Source organism: Protomyctophum bolini (assembly GCF_963924005.1).
Source record: "Protomyctophum bolini genome assembly, chromosome: 14".
NCBI lineage: Eukaryota > Metazoa > Chordata > Actinopteri > Myctophiformes > Myctophidae > Protomyctophum > Protomyctophum bolini.
In genome coordinates this window covers 1,686,719-1,695,553 of record NC_137875.1, presented here as the reverse complement: position 1 = coordinate 1,695,553, position 8,835 = coordinate 1,686,719, and positions in this window count along the sequence as shown.

Here is an 8,835-nt window from a genome sequence, read left to right as displayed (position 1 = left end):
TTCTGCCCCACATCGACGATATACACAGTATTTATATCATGTGAAGGCCCCTAGCTGCTCCCAGCATGCAACAGTGACCTATTGTACATGCACGCAGGCTTCTGTGTGTGTGTGTGTGTGTGTGTGTGTGTGTGTGTGTGTGTGTGTGTGTGTGTGTGTGTGTGTGTGTGTGTGTGTGTGTGTGTGTGTGTGTGTGTGTGTGTGTGTGTAGATTAGAGTAAATAAACAGAACACATTTCCATAAGTTGTATGCACATTGCGTAGGCGTAGAGGGTACTCTATGTGAGTGGCAAAGTCAGTTTAACGTATAGCTTTAATACAATCAGATATAGGACTGTTCTGTGTGGATGTATGGGGCTGTCAGTCAGATATAGGACTGTTCTGTTTGGATGTATGGGGCTGTCAATCAGATATAGGACTGTTCTGTGTGGATGTATGGGGCTGTCAGTCAGATATAGGACTGTTCTGTGTGGATGTATGGGGCTGTCAGTCAGATAGGACTTTTCTGTGTGAATGTATGGGCTATCAATCAGATAGGACTTTTCTGTGTGGATGTATGGGGCTGTCAATCAGATAGGACTTTTCTGTGTGGATGTATGGGGCTGTCAATCAGATAGGACTTTTCTGTGTGGATGTATGGGGCTGTCAGTCAGATATAGGACTGTTCTGTGTGGATGTATGGGGCTGTCAGTCAGATATAGGACTGTTCTGTGTGGATGTATGGGGCTGTCAATCAGATAGGACTGTTCTGTGTGGATGTATGGGGCTGTCAATCAGATAGGACTGTTCTGTGTGGATGTATGGGCTGTCAATCAGATAGGACTGTTCTGTGTGGATGTATGGGGCTGTCAATCAGATAGGACTGTTCTGTGTGGATGTATGGGGCTGTCAATCAGATAGGACTGTTCTGTGTGGATGTATGGGGCTGTCAGTCAGATATAGGACTGTTCTGTGTGGATGTATGGGGCTGTCAATCAGATAGGACTTGAGCAAGACACTGAACCCCAAATTGCTCCCGATGTGCTGGTTGGTGCCTTGCATGGCTTCCGCCGCAATCGGTGTATGAATGTGTGTGTGAATGGGTGAATGTAATGCACAATCTATGTAAAGGTGTGTGTGTGTGTGAATGGGTGAATGTAATGCACAATCTATGTAAAGGTGTGTGTGTGTGTGTGTGTGTGTGTGAATGGGTGAATGTAATGCACATTCTATGTAAAGGTGTGTGTGTGTGTGTGTGTGTGTGTGTGTGTGTGTGTGTGAATGGGTGAATGTAATGCACATTCTATGTAAAGGTGTGTGTGTGTGTGTGTGTGTGTGTGTGTGTGAATGGGTGAATGTAATGCACATTCTATGTAAAGGTGTGTGTGTGTGTGTGTGTGTGTGTGTGTGTGTGTGTGTGTGTGAATGGGTGAATGTAATGCACATTCTATGTAAATCACCTTGGATAAAGGCGCTATATATAAATGCACCATTTATAGCAGTCATGTGACGTCTGGCGGAGGGTTCCATTAGGGTTGGGGTCCTGACGGTGTCTTGTCCTCTCTCTCCTGAAGGCTCCCCCCCCCCCCCATGGCGGAGGGAAGTCGTCCTGCAGCGTCAGAGCCATACCCCCCCAAGGGGGCGGAACCAACGCCGCCGCCGCCGCCCGCCTCCGCGCACAGCTCCTCGCCCGGCGGAGGGACGACGCCGGAAACGCATCATCGCCCGGAAGGACCCGCTGCTCACGCCGCCCGCCAGGGAGACCCGAAAGGAGACTCGACCACCTCGACCGCGCCCTTCCAAGGTTATGATAGTTTTGGGATTTTTCATTATAGTTTCGTTTTAGTTTTCTGTAATATACACATCCGTATCCATGCTTTTTTTGTGTTAAAGGACCACTTCAACACTTTTCAAGCATATCTTCATATAATAGGTCCTCACTAATAATCATGATAAAATGGCACGATTTTTTTCTGCTCAGTCTGTGTCTCATAGGAGGGCTGTGGGCAGTTTAGAAACCGTCTTCCAGTGACATCATCATTAGGCAGATTATTTTTTAAACAAGATTTTGTTTACAAAAATGTTAAGATTTTCATTATCGTGAGAACGACTGCTTCCATTTTCGCATTGCAACTTTTCAGGACTAGAAAGCCTGCAGTTTCTATTAGATTGTATTCCCCATCGATGATGTCACTGGAAGACGGTTTCTGAACTGCCCACACAGCCCTCCTATATGAGACACAGACAGAGTAGAAAAACAATGCGCAATTCTTTTCATGATTATTAGTGAGGACCTATTATATGAAGATAGGTTGAAAAGTGGTGAAGTGGTCCTTTAAGTGTTGTGTAATAAAAAAAAACATTGCCCTTCACCCAAACCTCCAGACCGTAGAGACTCCGCTACGCCCTCCACCCGACCTCCGCCGTCACGGACGGGCGTCCACAGCCAGGGGGCGACAGCGGCAGCGGCGGCGGAGAGGTCCGGCGAGCAGCGGCTCCACCCCCTCCTCCCTGAGCTCCCCCTCCTCCCCCCCCCACAGCCGCCGCCCGCTCAGCGGCCCCGCAGCGTCGCCGAGGCGCCATATATTCCCCACCCTTCGTCGGCGAGCGCCACGCCGCGACGACACGCGGACGACCGCCTGCGACCCGCCGGCCTGCCCGTCCAGCGGAGTCACTCCGACGACTCCGTCGTCCCCCCCGCCCCCCAGGGGTCCCCCCACGCCGGGGACCCCCCGGCGCTGCCGGCGTGCCAGCAGCCCATGCAGGCCTGGTGGCACCAGGACGCGGCGCCATACGGCGGCTCGTACGCTCACACGGTGAGGCTGCACAACATTATCCTTATCCTGTCGTTATCCAGGTGTGAACAATGTTAGTGCCAGTAAGACGCACGCGCAAACGCGGGAAGCGAACGCAGCTCGTACATATTTGGGTTTTGGACGTATAGCTGCTTTGGGGTACTCCTTATATGGTTATGGCTGAGTCATGGTGACACAAATCACTCAGCTCCATATATGGGCACAAAAGGGGGACAGACAGACATGATCTGCTAGGTGTCATTGCGAACGCAGTGATTGCGAATGCAGTGAGCACTTACTATGAGACCTAGCAGATCATGTCTGTCTGTGTGTGTGTCTGTGTGTCTGTCCCGCTATCCAAATATGGAGTGTGTTGCATCCCATATATGGGCACAAAAGGGGCCAGGTCCACATATACAGTAACAGCGGGAAAGACAGACAGACAGACAGACAGACAGACAGACAGACAGACATGATCTGCAGGGTCTCAGCTGCGTTCGCTTCCCGCGTTTGCGCGTCTTACTGGTAGTAAATGCTCACTGCGTTCGCAATCACTAAAAAGGCAACATTATCGCATTATGATAATCATATCATACACACAAATACCATGACTTGTTTTTCAGGTGAAACCTGACTTAATGAAAGCCCATGAAATGTAAATGACCTATAGTCATCAACGGGAGGAGCCCCCATGCCCCCACTAGGGGGCAGCGGTGGCCGAACGGTTTTGCGGAGCGGTCTTGATATCGGAAAGGTCGCTATAGTTCGTATCCCCGGTCCGGCACGTTAACAATTACCACCGCTCAAGTGCCCTTGAGCAAGGCATTGAACCGCTACCATGAAATGTTCTTTTGGTGTTAGCATTACGTTATGCTTTAGCTATTTAAGAATAGCAGATCTACAAGCTCGTAGCGCGCCACTCGGTGGCGCGCTACGAGCTTGTAGATCTGCTATTTTAGAAAAAAATCGAAGAACCACTGACACATAGAAACATAGCTTTTTCAGAAAACTGTCAGGATGTGTAGAAGAACATTTTTAGAATCTGATCTCAGGTCAGAATGGGTTAATGTTTAGTTTTAAATGTTGCAACAGCCTGTAATATCATTATATCGGTATCGATAAATATCACAGTATTTGGCATTGATACCGAGATGTGATGTGAAATGTTGTTCCATTGTTCCGTTGTTCCATGTGCTCGTGCAGCCGTGTCACCCAGGGGGCGCTCCGGAGGAGGAGACGTTGCCCGCCCGCGGGGCTCCGGGCACGGTGCCCCAACCGCCGCCCGCTGCCCCTCTGGGCCTCATGTCGTCGGTCAGCGAGACGGGCCTGGACGCCAAGCGCCTGCTGCACTGCTGCGACCACCACGACTGCTCCTGGGTCAGCTCGCTGCCCCCTGGTGTCGGGCCCTGGTCACTGCAGCAGCAGCAGCAGCACCAACGCTTTGGGCTAAACGAGGTATGATAAACGGACAGACCCTGTGCTGATCGCGCCGCTAGCTATAGCTGCGACGCGTTGTAGAGCTTGTAGATCTGTTTTTTTTTTTTTATGTCACAAACAGTTTTCCTACATTGCCAGGTGTACACGATGGGCGGGGTCAGGGGAGGGGCCAGCCCCGGGGGGGTCCCGGGCGCCACCAGGGACGTCGGCACCATGACGGCCCACCGCCGGATGGTGGACAGCGGGGTGCAGACGGAGCACAGCCCCCCTCCCCACGTCTTCCCACAGGTACGCCCCCTCCCCCTCCCCATGTCTTCCCACAGGTACGCCCCCTCCCCCTCCCCATGTCTTCCCACAGGTACGCCCCCTCCCCCTCCCCATGTCTTCCCACAGGTACGCCCCCTCCCCCTCCCCATGTCTTCCCACAGGTAGGGGAAAAGGACTCTTTTCTTTTGTAGACGAATTGTCATACAAAATGCTTTCGATTAAAAAAAAAAATAATAATAATAATAATGTAACCCAGAAATATTGCTCAGGGCCAGATATGACAAATCATTCTGATAACTCCACATTATCTGTGAGCGTATACCAGGGGGGCAGTCAGACGGATATTTTGTGAAGCCACTAAGGAAATTAAAGTTCATATAATGGCCTGTTGTGGCGCTCTCATTGGGCTCAAAAAAACCCATAGCCCCATAGAAGTCCATGTATTTGGGCCCAACTTCACCTAGACTGTATTACCTTAATAAACATGGTCATGAATACTTTTTGCTTCCAGTCACTAGTTTAAAGTCTCATTTCTAATGTCATAATATTCTTTTTGGAAAATTATGGTCCCATTTATTAGAAAAATGACCATAAAGTTGCGCATGTTCTGAGGGGCGTGGCTACCGTTACAGTCTATGAACGGGATCCCCCACCCACTCGAGTCAAAATAAAAACCAACGAAGAAGAAGGGGGAAGTCCCGCCTCGTTGTCTGGGCCAGCCAATGGGCCAGCTGGCCTGAACTGGGCCAAAACGGATCTAGAAAGATGGCGACTTCCATTGCAAGGACTGACAGGCTTCATTTTACGTTCACGTTAGACCCCCGGGACGCTTTGTCCATATTTTTTACAGTCTATGGCGTATACACATGTGCAACCGTGCTTAACCGCGCTTCTCAAATACTGCCCGCCTGCTTCAAATGAAATCCCCTGAGGGAGTGTGCCGTCCACATAGGGGGTTGTCCAGGACTGCACATCTGAGTCTAAATTCCAGCTAGAAGGTCCTGGGTTCGATTCCCGCTCGGGGCGCTGTGGGTGCTGGCGGCGTGTTTCCTCCTCCACGTCATCAGCGCTCATACCCGAAGGCGGGGTTGGCGAAAGGGCCTTTCTGTGTGGAGTTTGCATGTTCTCCCCGTGTCCCCTAGGGTAGGTACCCTCACATGTTCTCCCCGTGTCCCCTAGAGTAGGTACCCTCACATGTTCTCCCCGTGTCCCCTATAGGGTAGGTACCATCACATGTTCTCCCCGTGTCCCCTATAGGGTAGGTACCCTCACATGTTCTCCCCGTGTCCCCTATAGGGTAGGTACCCTCACATGTTCTCCCCGTGTCCCCTATAGGGTAGGTACCCTCACATGTTCTCCCCGTGTCCCCTATAGGGTAGGTACCCTCACATGTTCTCCCCGTGTACCCTATAGGGTAGGTACCCTCACATGTTCTCCCCGTGTCCCCTATAGGGTAGGTACCCTCACATGTTCTCCCCGTGTCCCCTAGGGTAGGTACCCTCACATGTTCTCCCCGTGTCCCCTATAGGGTAGGTACCCTCACATGTTCTCCCCGTGTCCCCTAGGGTAGGTACCATCACATGTTCTCCCCGTGTCCCCTAGGGTAGGTACCCTCACATGTTCTCCACGTGTCCCCTAGGGTAGGTACCCTCACATGTTCTCCCCGTGTCCCCTAGGGTAGGTACCCTCACATGTTCTCCTCGTGTCCCCTAGGGTAGGTACCCTCACATGTTCTCCCCGTGTCCCCTAGGGTAGGTACCCTCACATGTTCTCCTCGTGTCCCCTAGGGTAGGTACCCTCACATGTTCTCCCCGTGTCCCCTAGGGTAGGTACCCTCACATGTTCTCCCCGTGTCCCCTAGGGTAGGTACCCTCACATGTTCTCCACGTGTCCCCTAGGGTAGGTACCCTCACATGTTCTCCCCGTGTACCCTATAGGGTAGGTACCCTCCCATGTTCTCCCCGTGTCCCCTACGGTAGGTACCCTCACATGTTCTCCCCGTGTACCCTATAGGGTAGGTACCCTCACATGTTCTCCCCGTGTACCCTATAGGGTAGGTACCCTCACATGTTCTCCCCGTGTCCCCTAAGGTAGGTACCCTCACATGTTCTCCCCGTGTCCCCTAGGGTAGGTACACCCTCACATGTTCTCCCCGTGTACCCTATAGGGTAGGTACCCTCCCATGTTCTCCCCGTGTCCCCTACGGTAGGTACCCTCACATGTTCTCCCCGTGTACCCTATAGGGTAGGTACCCTCACATGTTCTCCCCGTGTCCCCTAGGGTAGGTACCCTCACATGTTCTCCCCGTGTCCCCTAGGGTAGGTACCATCACATGTTCTCCCCGTGTCCCCTAGGGTAGGTACCCTCACATGTTCTCCCCGTGTCCCCTAGGGTAGGTACCCTCACATGTTCTCCCCGTGTCCCCTAGGGTAGGTACACCCTCACATGTTCTCCCCGTGTATCCTATAGGGTAGGTACCCTCACATGTTCTCCCCGTGTCCCCTAGGGTAGGTACCCTCACAAGAAACATGCCGTAATCCTGTTCTCTAAACTGCCTCCCCCTGGCCAGGATCACATTAGATAATTGACACAGGGGTAAAAAATGGGTTACAAAAATAATTAAATAATAATAATCCAGTATCCAGTATCCATGTAATAATGTAATAATGTAATAATGGTGATAATGTAATAATGTAATAATGGTGATAATGTAATAATGTAATAATGTAATAATGGTGATAATGTAATAATGTAATAATGTAATAATGTAATAATGGTGATAATGTAATAATGTAATAATGGTGATAATGTAATAATGTAATAATGTAATAATGGTGATAATGTAATAATGTAATAATGTAATAATGGTGATAATGTAATAATGTAATAATGGTGATAATGTAATAATGTAATAATGTAATAATGGTGATAATGTAATAATGTAATAATGGTAATAATACTCCCAGGTGTGTCTGGTGGAGGAGAACGGCAACGAGACCGACAGAAACCACAACAAGATGGCGGACAGCGGCGGGAACGGCAGCAACGGTCAGAAGTCTCCGGTGAAGGAGGTGAGGAAGTGAAGGAGGTGAGGAAGTGGGTGAAGGAGGTGAGGAAGTGAAGGAGGTGAGGAAGTGGGTGAAGGAGGTGAGGAAGTGAAGGAGGTGAGGAAGTGGGCGACATCGAGGCAAGCTTTCCCAAGGTTCCTTGCGAAGCATAGCGGAAGGATGAGTGGAAGCTTGCAGAGGGGATGACCTGGGAGGTGTCTTATAAATGCTGTGTCATTGCAGGTGAAGTGGGAGGTGTCTTATAAATGCTGTGTCATTGCAGGTGAAGTGGGAGGTGTCTTATAAATGCTGTGTCTTCCCAGGTGAAGTGAGAGGTGTCTTATAAATGCTGTGTCTTCCCAGGTGAAGTGAGAGGTGTCTTATAAATGCTGTGTCTTCCCAGGTGAAGTGGGAGGTGTCTTATAAATGCTTTGTCTTCCCAGGTGAAGTGGGAGGTGTCTTATAAATGCTGTGTCTTCCCAGGTGAAGTGGGAGGTGTATTATAAATGCTGTGTCTTCCCAGGTGAAGTGGGAGGTGTATTATAAATGCTGTGTCTTCCCAGGTGAAGTGGGAGGTGTATTATAAATGCTGTGTCTTCCCAGGTGAAGTGGGAGGTGTATTATAAATGCTGTGTCGTTCCCAGGTGAAGTGGGAGGTGTATTATAAATGCTGTGTCGTTCCCAGGTGAAGTGGGAGGTGTATTATAAATGCTGTGTCGTTGCAGGTGAAGTGGGAGGTGTATTATAAATGCTGTGTCGTTCCCAGGTGAAGTGGGAGGTGTATTATAAATGCTGTGTCATTCCAGGTGAAGTGGGAGGTGTATTATAAATGCTGTGTCGTTCCAGGTGAAGTGGGAGGTGTATTATAAATGCTGTGTCTTCCCAGGTGAAGTGAGAGGTGTCTTATAAATGCTGTGTCTTCCCAGGTGAAGTGGGAGGTGTCTTATAAATGCTGTGTCTTCCCAGGTGAAGTGGGAGGTGTCTTATAAATGCTGTGTCTTCCCAGGTGAAGTGGGAGGTGTCTTATAAATGCTGTGTCTTCCCAGGTGAAGTGGGAGGTGTATTATAAATGCTGTGTCATTGCAGGTGAAGTGGGAGGTGTATTATAAATGCTGTGTCTTCCCAGGTGAAGTGGGAGGTGTCTTATAAATGCTGTGTCTTCCCAGGTGAAGTGGGAAGTGTCTTATAAATGCTGTGTCATCGCAGGTGAAGTGGGAGGTGTATTATAAATGCTGTGTCATCGCAGGTGAAATGGGAGGTGTATTATAAATGCTGTGTCGTTGCAGGTGAAGTGGGAGGTGTCTTATAAA